Here is a 13,213-nt window from a genome sequence, read left to right as displayed (position 1 = left end):
AGTACAAACACACACTCAAACTCTTTCAAGTACACACATAAAGCACGAGTCACAAACATTTGTTTAGGCTTAAAGACCTATAAACAAAAAAGTATACAGAGACCGCTGCAGCTGCAAGCAGACGTGAAATACTCGATTTACTCACAAAGTGACAAACACAAACCCCGCAGCCAGACATACTGGGCCCGGTGCCAAGTCAAGTCAAGTCAAGTCAATAAATTTATATAGCGCGCTACATACCCAGAGGGTCTCAAGGCGCTTGAAGAAGGGTGGGGACTTACTTGTCAAATATCCACGTTTTAAGTTGCTTTCTGAATGCTAGGTGATTCTGAGTAAGGCGAAGGTGAGTGGGAAGTGAGTTCCAGGTTTTAGCTGCCAGGTAGGAGAAGGATCTACCTCCCATGGTGGTTTTGTTGATGCGAGGTACAGTGGCAAGGGCCTGGTTGGAGGATCGTAGCTGGCGGGGAAGGGGGTGTAGAAGGACAGTCGTGTGTTGAGGCATTCGGGTCCGATTTCGTAGAGTGCTTTGTGTGCGTGGGTTAGGAGGCGGAAAGTAATCCTCTTATTGACGGGGAGCCAGTGGAGGCTTTTCAGGTGACCAGAGATGTGTTCTTTACGCGGGATGTCTAATATGAGCCTAGCTGAAGCGTTCTGGATGCGTTGGAGTTTTTTCTGGAGTTTTGCGGTGGTACCGGCGTAAAGGGTGTTTCCGTAGTCCAGTCGGCTCGTGACCAGAGCGTGGGTGACTGTTTTTCTAGTTTCGGTGGGGATCCAGCGAAATGTTTTTTTGAGCATGCGAAGAATGTTGAAGCAAGATGAAGAAACGGCGTTGACTTGTCTGTTCATCGAGAGTGAGGAATCCAGGATGACGCCCAGGTTCCGTGCGTGGTCTGTCGGGATGGGTGCTTTTCCAAGGGCCTCTGGCCACCAAGAGTCATCCCAGGCGGAGGGGGAGGTGCCTAGGATGAGGACTTCTGTTTTGTCTGAGTTCAGTTTCAGACGGCTGTGTTTCATCCATTCGGCTACTTCTTTCATTCCTTCATGCAGGTTGGTTTTGGCGGTGTTAGGGTCTCTGGTGAGTGATAAGATCAGTTGAGTGTCGTCGGCGTAGGAGATGATGTTGAGGTTATGTTGGCGTGCGATGACCGCGAGGGGGCTCATGTATACGTTGAAGAGGGTGGGGCTGAGTGAAGATCCTTGTGGTACGCCGCAGATGACTTCAGTGGCCTCTGACTTGCATGGTGGAAGGCGGACTCTCTGGGTTCTTCCGGTGAGGAACGAGGTGATCCATTCCAGTGCTTTTCCTTGGATTCCGACGTTTCTGAGGCGTTGTAAAAGGGTGCTATGACAGACCGTGTCGAAGGCTGCGGAGAGGTCGAGGAGGATGAGGGCGACTGTGTCTCCATTGTCCAGTAGAGTTCGAATGTCGTCTGTTGCGGCGATGAGGGCGGTTTCAGTGCTGTGCTTGGCTCGGAAGCCGGATTGTGAGGAGTCGAGGGATTTGTTGGTTTCGAGGAAGGCGGCGAGCTGGTTGTTGACCGCTTTCTCGATGACTTTGGCCGGGAATGGGAGGAGCGAGATGGGGCGGTAGTTTTTGAGTTCGGTGGGGTCAGCTGTGGGGTTCTTCAGAAGGGCGCTGAGTTCGGCATGTTTCCAGCTTTCCGGGAAGGTGCCAGATTTGAGGGAGCAGTTGATGACGTCTCGGAGGTGTGGTGCTATGACGGAGTCTGCTTTGTTGAAGATGTGGTGAGGGCATGGGTCTGTGGGGGATCCTGAGTGGATAGAGTTCATCAGACGGATGGTGTCCTCATTGGAGATTGGCTTCCAGTCATTGAGGCTATTCGGGGGGGTGGGGGTCCTGCAGGGGGTTGGGTGGGTTGGTCTCTGGGTCGGTTGTCGAAGCTGTTGTGGATGTCTGCAATTTTGTTGTGGAAGAATGAGGCTAGGGAGTCGCAGAGGGCTTGAGAGGGGGTGATGTCGTTGGAGTTGGCCGAGGGGTTGGTAAATTCCTTGACGATGTTGAATAATTCCTTGCTGTTGTGGGCGTTGTTATCTAGTCGGTTCTTGAAAGCGGCTTTCTTGGCATTCCGGATCAGTTGGTGGTGTATGCGGGTGGCGTTTTTGAAGGCGTCCTTGGTGCTGGTGGTTGGGTCTTTTTTCCAGGCCTTCTCAAGGGAGCGACAGAGTTTCTTGGATTTCTGAAGATCATCGTTGAACCAGGAGGCCTTCTTGCTGCCTAGTTTGATTTGTCGTTTTTTCAGTGGTGCTAGGATGTCGGCGCTGTTGGATAACCATTGGGTGAGGTTGGTGGCTGCTTGGTCTGGGTTTGAGGAGTGGGCTGGGGGGTTTTGCAGAAGCGATGAGGAGATCTGGTCGATGGTGATTTTGTTCCAGTTTCTTTGCAGAGTGGGTTGGGGGTGGATGTTGGATGTGGGCTTGTTGTAGGTAAAGTGAACGCAGCTGTGGTCAGTCCAAAGGAGAGCTGTGGTGTGGCTGAAGGAGACATGTTTGCTGGAGGTGAAGATAGGGTCGAGTGTGTGACCTGCGATGTGGGTGGGGGTAGTGACAAGTTGTTTAAGTCCGAGGTTGGCGAGGTTGTCCAAAAGGGTGGTGGTGTTGCGGTCGTTGTTCTTTTCAAGGTGAAAGTTGAGGTCTCCCAAAAGGATGTACTCCTCGGAGGGGAGCGCGTGTGGAGTGATGAAGTCCGTGATGTCTTCACTAAATTGTGCGCGGGGTCCTGGTGGTCTGTAAAGGAGGGTGCCTCTGAGCGTGGTCTTGGGGTCGGTGTGGATCTGGAAGTGAAGGTGTTCAGAGTTGGCGAGATTGACGTCTGAGCTGGTTGAGATGGGGATGGATTTCTTATGGACGATAGCGATGCCTCCTCCTGTGTGGCCGGTACGGTCCTTGCGAATGATCTTATAGCCTTCCGGGATGGCAATGGTGATGTCTGGGGCTGAAGAGGCATTCATCCATGTTTCTGTTAGGAAGGCGACGTCCGGAGAGATGGTGTCTAGTAGATTCCAGAGGTCAATGGCGTGCCTGTGGACCGATCGGGTGTTGAGTAGGATGCATTTTAGATGGTTGGGGTCGGTTATATGTTTTGTGTTCGTGGATGAGGAGTTGTTCTTGGTGCCGTCGAACTTGCAGGAGTTGCAGGAGAAGGGTCCATGGGTGTGTCCAGGGGCGGCTTGGACGCAGTTGGGGGAACGGCCGGGGTTGAGGGCTAGGAGGGTGGTGGCATCGTAAGTAATGCGGGAGGGGTGGGCATTACGAGGACCAGGGGGTATGGCGCTGGGCGCGGTCCAGGCGCGGACGGGCGTAGACGGGCTTACCTTTGGCGCACCTTCGGCGCGACTGGGGCGCGATCGCTGCGCGTGAACGCTGCGTGCTATTGCATCTGTCATATAAGGATAGTGGAGGGGGAGGGGCGAGGGAGGAGCTGCTGGGAGGCGGGTGCGTGGTGTAGGGGGCGGGCTCCGGCCACAACAACAACAACCCAGGTAATGGCGGCTCAAAGGCAATAGCCGACCGGGTTGGGGAGAAATAGTTAAATAATTAATCTGTGGTGAGTAGCGGGGCGCAGACAGTCAAGCAGACAGACAAAGCGCTATCTCTAGGAGCAAGGCACTGTGAAAAATAACAAGCTTCAATCGATGTAGGCACTCTCACAGCGCTAGCGAAATACAGTAAATTCAAGCAAGCAGAGGCGCAGTTAAATAATGCTTCAGTCAAAGTAGGCACAGTAGCAGCGCTAACAATACCCAGCCAGCGTTAAGGGAAGAGCAGTGCAGGAGGGAGCGATAAGCACCCCTGGTCACACCTTCCCCTTTCTGGGAGCTTCCAGGAGACGTGCTGGGCAGGATGAGGAAATACTGAGTGCTTGTCCCAGCAAGTCGAGTTTCTTTCTGTGTTAAAAAATTACCACCTTCCTTTTTCTGCCTCCCACTCATTTCTGTGTTTCGTTGTCTTTGTGTCTGACACCCTTCACCATCTCTGCCACCCTCTCCTCAGCTGCCCTCTGCACTTCACCCTCAGCTTTAGGTCTCCCCATCACTCTTTCTACCTCCTGTTTCCCCCATACAGCTCTGCCTGAATTGCACCCTCTTTCATGTTCATCCGTTAACTCTCTCCTAGCTGTCACTCTTACCACTTCCCTTTGCCCTCCCCCTCCTCTCTGTGAAACTCTCTCTCTGTCACTCTCCTCTCATTGCCACTCTTTCGACTCTCATTTGGCCCTAATGAATCTCATCTCACGCTCTTCCTCTCCATCCGTGTCACTCTCACCTTGCTGTCACTCTTTCCACTCCCTTTTACCCTTCCCTCCTTTCTGTGAACCTCTCTCTCTGACCTCCATCTCTGTCACTCTCCTCTCATTGCCATTGTTTCCACTCTCATTTGGCCCTTATGAACCTTATCACAACACACGCTCTTTATCTCCATCTGTGTGACTCTCCTTGCTGTACCTCTTTCCACTTCCCTTTGTCCTGTCACTCCCTGCAAAAAATCTCCCTCATCTGCATCTCTGTCACCCCCTCTCATTGACACTCGTTCCCCTCCCCTCTGTCCCTTTCTCCTCTCTGTGAACTTCTCTCTCATCTCCATCCCTGTCACTCTCCTCTTATTGTCACTCGTTGCACTCCCCTCTGTCCATCCCTCCTCTCTGTGAACCTCTCTCTCTTCTGCACTCCCTGTCCCCATCCTTTCATTGTCACTCTTTGCACTCCCCTTTGCTCCTGCTCTTTCCATTTCTTGATCCGTGGCTACTTCTTCCCACTCTTCCTTTCCCTCTCTCTCCTCTTACGCTTTTATTTTAACTCCCTGTCCATATTACCAACTTTACTCGAACAATGCCTGTTTGTAAACTCCAGCTTTGCGAAATGAAGGAATCAACTCAAGCATGCGGACTCGGAGGTAAGGTGAGTTATCCAAGATCAAGCAGTGAGACTCGGGTCCAGTTCTCCAGCCGAGACTTTAGTCACTGGCCCATGTGCTCTCCTCCCCCTGCTTTTGTGGGGAGGCGCACTACATGCCAAATGGCCAGGCTGATGACAGCGCCCAGCCCTGCCACTGTGGGCGACCTTTACACGCAGGGCAAACGCAAGCCTGTGGCACGACGTGACAGCCAGGCTGGAGGCAGGTAGTACAGAAAGCACCCAAACACCCCAGGGTGACAAATGTAGTGTGTGAGACAAAAAAAAGCAATAAAACAAAAATCGGCCGATCTTCAGACGTATTGCCAACCGATGAGCGAGTAGCTCGCCTTGTATAGCGCCAAACGTCAGAGCGGTCCGTGTCAAGCCGCTTTTGCAGCTCTACGGTCCCTCATTCTTTGCTTGAGGGTGGTGATGGGAGCCCGAGTGCTGGCCTTGGAAAGCAGAGCAGCTTTCATTACCGTGACAACTGAAGTGGTTAATAAATAAACACAATAAAAGCTAGCGGTGTTGTAGTTTAACCCCTAACTAACTGCTCAGCATCCAAAACACCTCCGACAAAAGGACTCAGTGATTTACCATGAAGGGTGAAGTGAATCATTTGCTACCTGGTGGCGCTGGAATAAACTCCTTCCTCACCCCCTCCACCCTGGATACTGCTGCTCCAATAAGGGGAATCAAGTAGTACTCACTGTTTTCAGCTTGATCACGGCAGGTTTCTCTCGGACCGGGTTGAAGCTGGTTCAAGGAAGGAGGGAAATGCGAACTCCGCGCAGGAAGCAGTACTTGAAATCCCGCCTCTTGTCATAGGGTGACTCTGTATCAACGTCATCCAGTCAGGGGAGGAGGCGGGATCCTAGAACTAGAAGAATGTTCTGAGCTGAGCTACGTGACTACGTCAGATCAGGGCGAGCCGAAAATCCGACCGAAGTCCTGGAAAACCTGCTGCTGCAGGTAGCGCCGGCTTGCCCTCACCACTGCCTCACAGACACACTCTGCACATGCGTGACATGGGCGATATTGAAGTCGAACGAACGTCCACCACACGTCATGCGCAGGGTGTGTGTGTGTTTGTACAAGGCTGGGCTGCACTGCTAACACTGTTTCAAGGTGTCTGTCTTGTCTTCCTCCGACCCCGATCCTTGTCCGGAGGCTGGTGGGGCAATGCGTCCGGAGGCTGGTAGGGCAACGCCCCATTCGCCCCTATGCACCAGCCGCCCCTGCTTGCTACATTGACTGAACTAAAATGTGTGCTGCTACCGCATACCCCTCTCCCATGGCAATTTGACACTATCAAATATTTGGGGGTACGTATATACCACTCCGAGACCGACCTCCTAGCTGGGCATATGGGAAAGGCTTTAACTGTCACAAGGGCTTCTTTTCATAGATGGGATGCTCAACCATTTGAGAGACTCATGGCCGGAGTTTCCCCTTGGAGGCTTTCTCCTTTATTCTGCCCTGACACGTCAGCTCTTTCTACTCTGGAACAGGACCCAAGATGCACTGTCAACATCCCTCATCTTACAGACCTTGCTGGTGGACAGTCTATTCAGACATGCTGTGTTGTGTCTGTATAGTCAGATACTAAGGATGAAAGGGCAACACATGCCCACCCTAAAAGGTTGTTGGGAGGCGGATACAGGCCACGAACTGATGGACTCCCAATGGTAACGATGTCTAGCCATGGTCAAGCAGATCTCTATCAATTCACACATCAAGCTACTCCATTTTGATTACCTACAATGGATATATTTGACCCCAGCGTGGTTAATCCTCATGTATAGTACAGGTATGTACAGGGGCGTGCTGCTACCTATGGATACGTGGGAGCACTTAATAGAAAAATAAGGGTGTCCCTGTAAACCTATACAACCAATGTGGTCTTATTATGATTGGTTTTTTAGAAGTGTTTTTTTTTTTTCAAAATATCAAATTAGTGGGACAAAAACAACTTTATTTTCTACCCCTAAAACAATATGCTAAAATCTGGGGATATGCATAAAAAAGCTTGAGGCGTGATTACCTACTGTTTCCCTTGTAGGTCAACTAGTTTCAAGCCCTACTCCAAGGTTTTTTCGTCAGGACCTCAAAGGAGAAATGATGTTCCCACTCCTGATGTTGCTGGAAACGCAATTATAGTGATAAACTAAAATACAAAAACAAATATACAGCACCTAATTGGTCTGTTGTAAATATCAAAAATCCTGCAGAGGTATGAAGAGAAAGGAAGAGGTTAAAAAATGCACGACCCTCTGGTCTACAATGGGTTAAAAATCAATGGTGATTCAGTGGTTGTGGTGGTGGAAATACACCAAATCCATGCATAAAAAGGGCGAGAATGCAGTGATAATGAGACTAACAGGACAATACAAACATATAACATTTAAGAGGATTGTTGGCACATCGTCATGTTATCGTGGTGATTTAAGGTAATTACATACATGATTTGAGACCATCACTGGGCCCCATGAGTCCTTCGAGGAGTTTGAAGGGACGCCTGTAGTCAAACCCTAAAAGTATTGCCAAAGAATGAGAAACTCTCCGGAGTTAGAATATTGTATTTAACCTTCTGAGAAATGGTGACTAATCGCTTGCAGGATGCAGTGAAATGTGCATCTACTTACTTCGTCAAGGCTACTCTCTTTTGAGCAAACCTAACTGTGCGCACTCGAGGCTCTGACATTACTGGAGCGGTGTTTGAGCTCCGCATATAACAGCATCGGCCCGAGCACGGGCTTCCACGTGGGAGCGAGAGACTAGACCTAGGACCGCGGTGCCTGTCCTCACTTCCTGTGTGTACATCCATCACCATGGTGACAACGCTGTCTGTGCACATTGTGCAGACATAAGTTGGGAAAGAGAAAGTTATGGCTGCTCATTTAATCATATTGATGTGTCTGGAGAAATTAGAAAACATTCGGTTGAACTGCCATCGCCATGATAACGAAGCAGTCTGGGCACATAGTGCGGACATGAACTGGGAGCGAGAAAGTTACTGCTGCCCAATTAGTCATATTGATGAGTCTGAAGAATTTCAGAAAACACAGGTTTAGGGAGTAAAAAAGTTAAGAAGTTAAAAAGCGCCTGTATGCAGTCAAGTTGGTTGCATGCACACATATGGCTGTAATGGAAATCATGGCATTTGGGCTTTATTGGCGAGACATGAAGTATACGTCCATCATTAGATGTCCCAGTGAAGGCGAAAGAGATCGCGTAAAGGGAAAAGAAAACTGACAAAAGTGTGGTTGCTCACTCGGACATATATAAAATCAGGATTTTATAAGGATACGCAAGGACATGCAATTCTTGGTGCTTAATTCGAGGGTTATGTTTATAAGAATTGGCCCCAAGGAATATTTTCGTTCAGCCCTGTCTCATGTGATTTCAGTCTATAAACCCATCTCAGCTCTTTCTCGAACAGATGGGATTCATTGCTGATTTGCTCAATCACAGTCCATCTCAAATCCTTCAGTGTGTGTTTGCGTTCCAAGTAATGAGATGTCTCCTTGGTCGTGGCTCGCTGGCATCTTAAATTACTCCTGTGTTCGCAAATGCGTGTTTTGATTTTCCTGGACGTCATTCCCACGTAATGCAGGTTGCATGGGCAGGTGATTATATATATATGAGGCTCTTGGAGTCTCAATTAGTAAACCTGCGTTGTTTCCAAGTGGATTTGTCATTGAAAGTGATCTTCTTACTGGTCTGTGTCATGTGGCACACACCACAATTACCACATGGATGATGGCCGCTAATGGGTGCTATGAAACCCTGATTTTGCGGGTTGTCACGGGGTATACGTGGTCGGGTGTGAACCAACATGTCCTTCAGGTTGCGATAACTTCTATGGGAAAACATAGGTTTAGGTAGAGTGGTCGTACTGCCACTTAGAATTTGCCAGTGCTTGTTAATTATTTTAGTGATCATATTGGAGGCACTGTTGAACGTTGTGATGCAAATAGGGCGCGTTTCATCAGACATTCTCGTGGTATGATCCAGTAGGGCTTGTCTGTCATTGTTTCTTGCTCCTTTCATTGCCCTTGCCACTATTCGATCTGGATAGTTGCGTGCTTTTAGTTTAGAGCTCAGGTCGGTCACTTGTGATTTGAAATCATTAATTTCAGAACAATTGCGCCTTAGCCGCACAAATTGCCAGACAAGACGAAAATACTGCTATTTGGCCCCTTTCCATTACCAGGGTGGTCAGGATGTTGACCAAGAGATTGTATGCCCCCTCACTGCCTTCGGAGGTGGCCAGGAACTTGGGGGTGGTATTTGATGATCATCTTTCCCAGGTTTCCTTTGTTGTGAAAACCTGTATTTGGGTATTAAAAGCACTACAGAAATTTCTGGACCTTGTCCCTTGGGAAGCACAAACAATAATTGTCCAGGCGCTGATTCTATCCAGGTTGGACTATTCTAACATCCTGTACTTAGGTTTACCAGATTACCTAATACATCGCCTGCAAGTTGTGTAGAACACCGCAGTGCGTCTTCTGTTCAAGCTAACTAGGCGGACCTCTGTGCCTCTGTACTTAAAATAACTTCACTGACTTCCGGTGAGCAAGAGAATTATATTCAAAGCTCTAGTGATAGCCTACTGAGCCTTCTATGGAAGCGGCCCCAATTATCTAAAAGCCGGGACTGGAGAATATTGACCTCCCAGGGACATGTGCTCTGGGGATGCACGGTTGATAGTGGTTTCTAGTTTGAAAAGGCAGAGATGCGGCTGGTCATCCTTTTCCGTTCAAGCCGCCTTGATCGGGAATCAGCTCCCATTCTAGCCTAGAAATATGCCTGATGAGACCTCCTTCCAGTAGCTGCTAAAACCCACTTGTTCAGCCTATAACATGGTGCTTCAGATCTGTTTTCGCCTTAGTGCTGGGACACTCCCGAGTAGCCGCACACTCTATAAATGTGTTCATCGTTCGTTTTGAAAAATCAATGATTCTGTCTTGTTGGTTTTCCACCGTCCATAAAGGCATAAAAATTTGAGATACAACAATGAGGATAATGTTGTATTTCAAGACAGAGATATACATTGAAAATCAGAGACAAACCTCTATTAACACTCTTGCAAACAACTTGTGAAAAAGACTACTATTGAATTAACAATTTTGATAGGCAACTACATTGGAATTTTTCAATGGCTTATTTTCTCACATATGGTTTGTTGTTTGAACAGTCAGCTCCAGAGGATTCCTTGGATACACAGTCACCCTAACCTCTAGTATCAATGGTGATGTGTGCGTCCTTTGCCAGCTTGCACCCTACTAAAACTATACATACATAACACTACATAACCTCCTTGCCAGTCTTCCTCGCCACAGTAATTACACGATGGGCAACAGCTCCTCCCCAGAACCTTTCAAGCAATAAAACACAGTCTTGTTGTTCCTATCTCTCCACTAAGATGGCTGAATTCTTCCCTCCAAGTAATGTACAAAAGGAAGCCCCACTCTTTCTTCCACCTGTTTTTGTCGTTCTGCACTAGACACCTTCAAGCATGTTTCATGTAAGTTAGGAGGGGTCATGTTTGTTATAGAAATCCTTATTACCCCTTTGTAAAGTTGATGATTTTTTAGATTTTGCAATAGCGGTTCAATGGTTACCACTGTGTGTTTCAGGGGGCTGCCGCAGGGTGATTATCTGCTTTGGCGAGGGGGCTCTGGACCACAGAGGCTTTGCTCCATGAATATGTGCCGTGAGAAGGAGCTCTGGGCTCTGACAGCAGTCCTATTGAGAGTGTGCACACTTTGGGGCTTTTTGAAGTTGGTAAGTGTTGTATTTGAAATTGATGTTTATGTGAAGTGCTCAGTGACTGTCTGGTTCTGTTGCCATGGGACACTTCGAACACGTGCCTGGCAGCGTTCAAGGTGGCTCGGGGGCAGCGGACGGTTGTGGAGAAGAGAGAATGCATGAGCAGGCTGGGAGCCTCTATCTGTGATGATAATTAAATACCTTGCAAATTACTGAACGTATAAGGAAGTTTATTCTACAACACTAAGCAATGGGGTGCAGTGCGCGTTCTCATCAGTTTCATTGCCAGGCAACTACATAAGCTGGAAGTGAGTCTTCTCTGTCTTTCACTGGCAGTATTGAGTCAGTTTAAGCTAGCAAGAAAACTAGCAATGCTGAGCCTGAGGCACAGGCTACTCCCTCAATGGTAGTACTGCAACAGGTGATTCAAGCTGCAGTTGCTGCTGCCTTCCAGGAGAGGGAATCACCTTCTTCCCCCAAGCATCCTTGGTTGGATCCCTCCCCAACCCAAGTGAGGATTTGGATGGGGAGGAGAAAGATGTGAAAGGCTAATTTGTGCAGGTTCAAGATGGAAAGAAGCCCTTTGGCACCTGCAGCACCTCAAAACTAATGTAGTGTTTATGGTGTCAGCCAAGATGGTGGAACAATATGAGTTTTTCTCACAATATCAGCGTACAGAGCCTGAGGCACTCTCTCTACATACCTCCATATGAAAAGTCATGGATAATGAGTGGAAAGATATTGACAAAACATCCTTTCCAATGAATCTTGCAAGAAGATACCCCATCCAGAACTTGCCCACTGACTTTCCCATTTCAGTAAAAGGGAATTTCTTGAAGGAAGACTTAAAGTCACAAGGCACAATAATTTCAGATGCAGTGGCATAACGAAAGTTTAAAGGCCCCCCTGCAATGTGCACAGAGCGGCCCCTGCTCTGGATTTAATCTGGAGGCTCAGGCCGGAGTACTGTGCTGATGGGGCACCCTGCAGCTCGGGGGCCCCCCCACACCGCGGGGGATGCGGGGGCCTGTGTTACGCCCCTGTTCAGATGCCTCCCCTTCAGACCCAATTGATAAAAGGGTAGACACAGGGTGAAGTCTTCCTATGCTGCAGCAAATTTTCAATCAGGCAGCTGCCTTTTCTTCTTCTACTACCCACTCAATCCTTAAGGATGTTAAAAGTTTGGCGGAGTTGGTGGAACAATGGGCATATATTATGTCCGCTCTCGCGATCATGGAACAGCTAAGTAGGAGGCTCTTCATATGGATCCGCTTCCACAGCAGGTTCCACTATACAGGCCAGAAGGCAACTCTGGCTAAGACGCTAGAAAGTGGATGCAGCATAATAAACTCTGCTGATGAAGATTATTTTTGCAGGTCCACAATTATTTTGGGCTTCTTTGGAGGAGATGGTTAGAAAATTTGACCAAAGACAAAAAACTCATACTTCCTGTTAAGCGCCTGTGGAAGCGATCTTTTGGTTTAAAAAGGCCATGCGGTCCAGCTTAAAGGGGAAATCAAATCAGCCCTTTTGGGTAAGCGACGTGGCTGAGCGGTCCCAGCCTCAGGTAATTCCCAAATACCAGGCTTCCGATGGTGGTTACCAGTCACAATCTAAGTTCTGACTATCTCATTGCAAGTAAGTATCTTCTACTGGGGGGCGGATGGAGGGGATTCTTATTTTCAGGTAGCCCGAAAAGTGTCAGTATCAAATGAGTGAGTTCTGAATGCGGCAGAAAAGGGGTACAAGATTACGTTGGACTCTGCCCCCATAGTATTTTCACCTCACTTCTCTGTCCTCGAAACCTGTAAGCAGAAAGTCACTTTGCATAGGTATCCAGGATCTTTTATCAAAGGCAGCTATCAGCCCGGTTCCTCAGATCCAGAGAGGATAAGGGGTGTTTTTAATTATTTTCCTTGTTGAGAAGGCTTCAGGGAGCTACAGACCTGTACTGTATCTCAAGTGGGTCAATTTGTTCATTCTTCATGTCCGTTTCATGATGGAGTCTCTTCAGGAGATCCTACCAGGTTTGAACCAAGGGAATGTCCTGACTTTCCTAGACCTTACTTGATGCTTACCTTCATGTACCTATCCATTAGTCTTCCCAAAGGTTCCCCAGGTTCTGTGTGCAAGAACCACATTACCAGTTCCAGGTAATGCTATTTGGCATTTCTTCCTCACCAAGGGTGTTTACAAAAGAGTTGGCACCATTGGTGGGTTTCATTCATAGAAAGGGGATTCAGGTGTTTCCTTACTTGGATGATTGGCTTATTTCTGCTTCTTCTTATTCCAAGGCAATTCCCCATGTTCAAGAGGTGTGAAAGACCTTGCAGAAACATGGCCTCTTTCTCTGGTTATGTTGCAAAGTTACACCTTCAAGCCTAGCTGTTAAGAGGATAGGTCTTTTGACTAAGGGGTGTTAAGTTGGGTGGTTGATCTGATACAGAATTCCAGTCATCCTTCATCTTTACCATCCCCTTCCTGACATTTGAATTCGTATGGTTAATGGTGTACTGAGATAA

This window comes from Triturus cristatus, chromosome 3_1 (assembly GCF_964204655.1).
Source record: "Triturus cristatus chromosome 3_1, aTriCri1.1, whole genome shotgun sequence".
In the NCBI taxonomy this organism is placed as follows: domain Eukaryota; kingdom Metazoa; phylum Chordata; class Amphibia; order Caudata; family Salamandridae; genus Triturus; species Triturus cristatus.
This window is presented reverse-complemented; position numbering follows the sequence as displayed.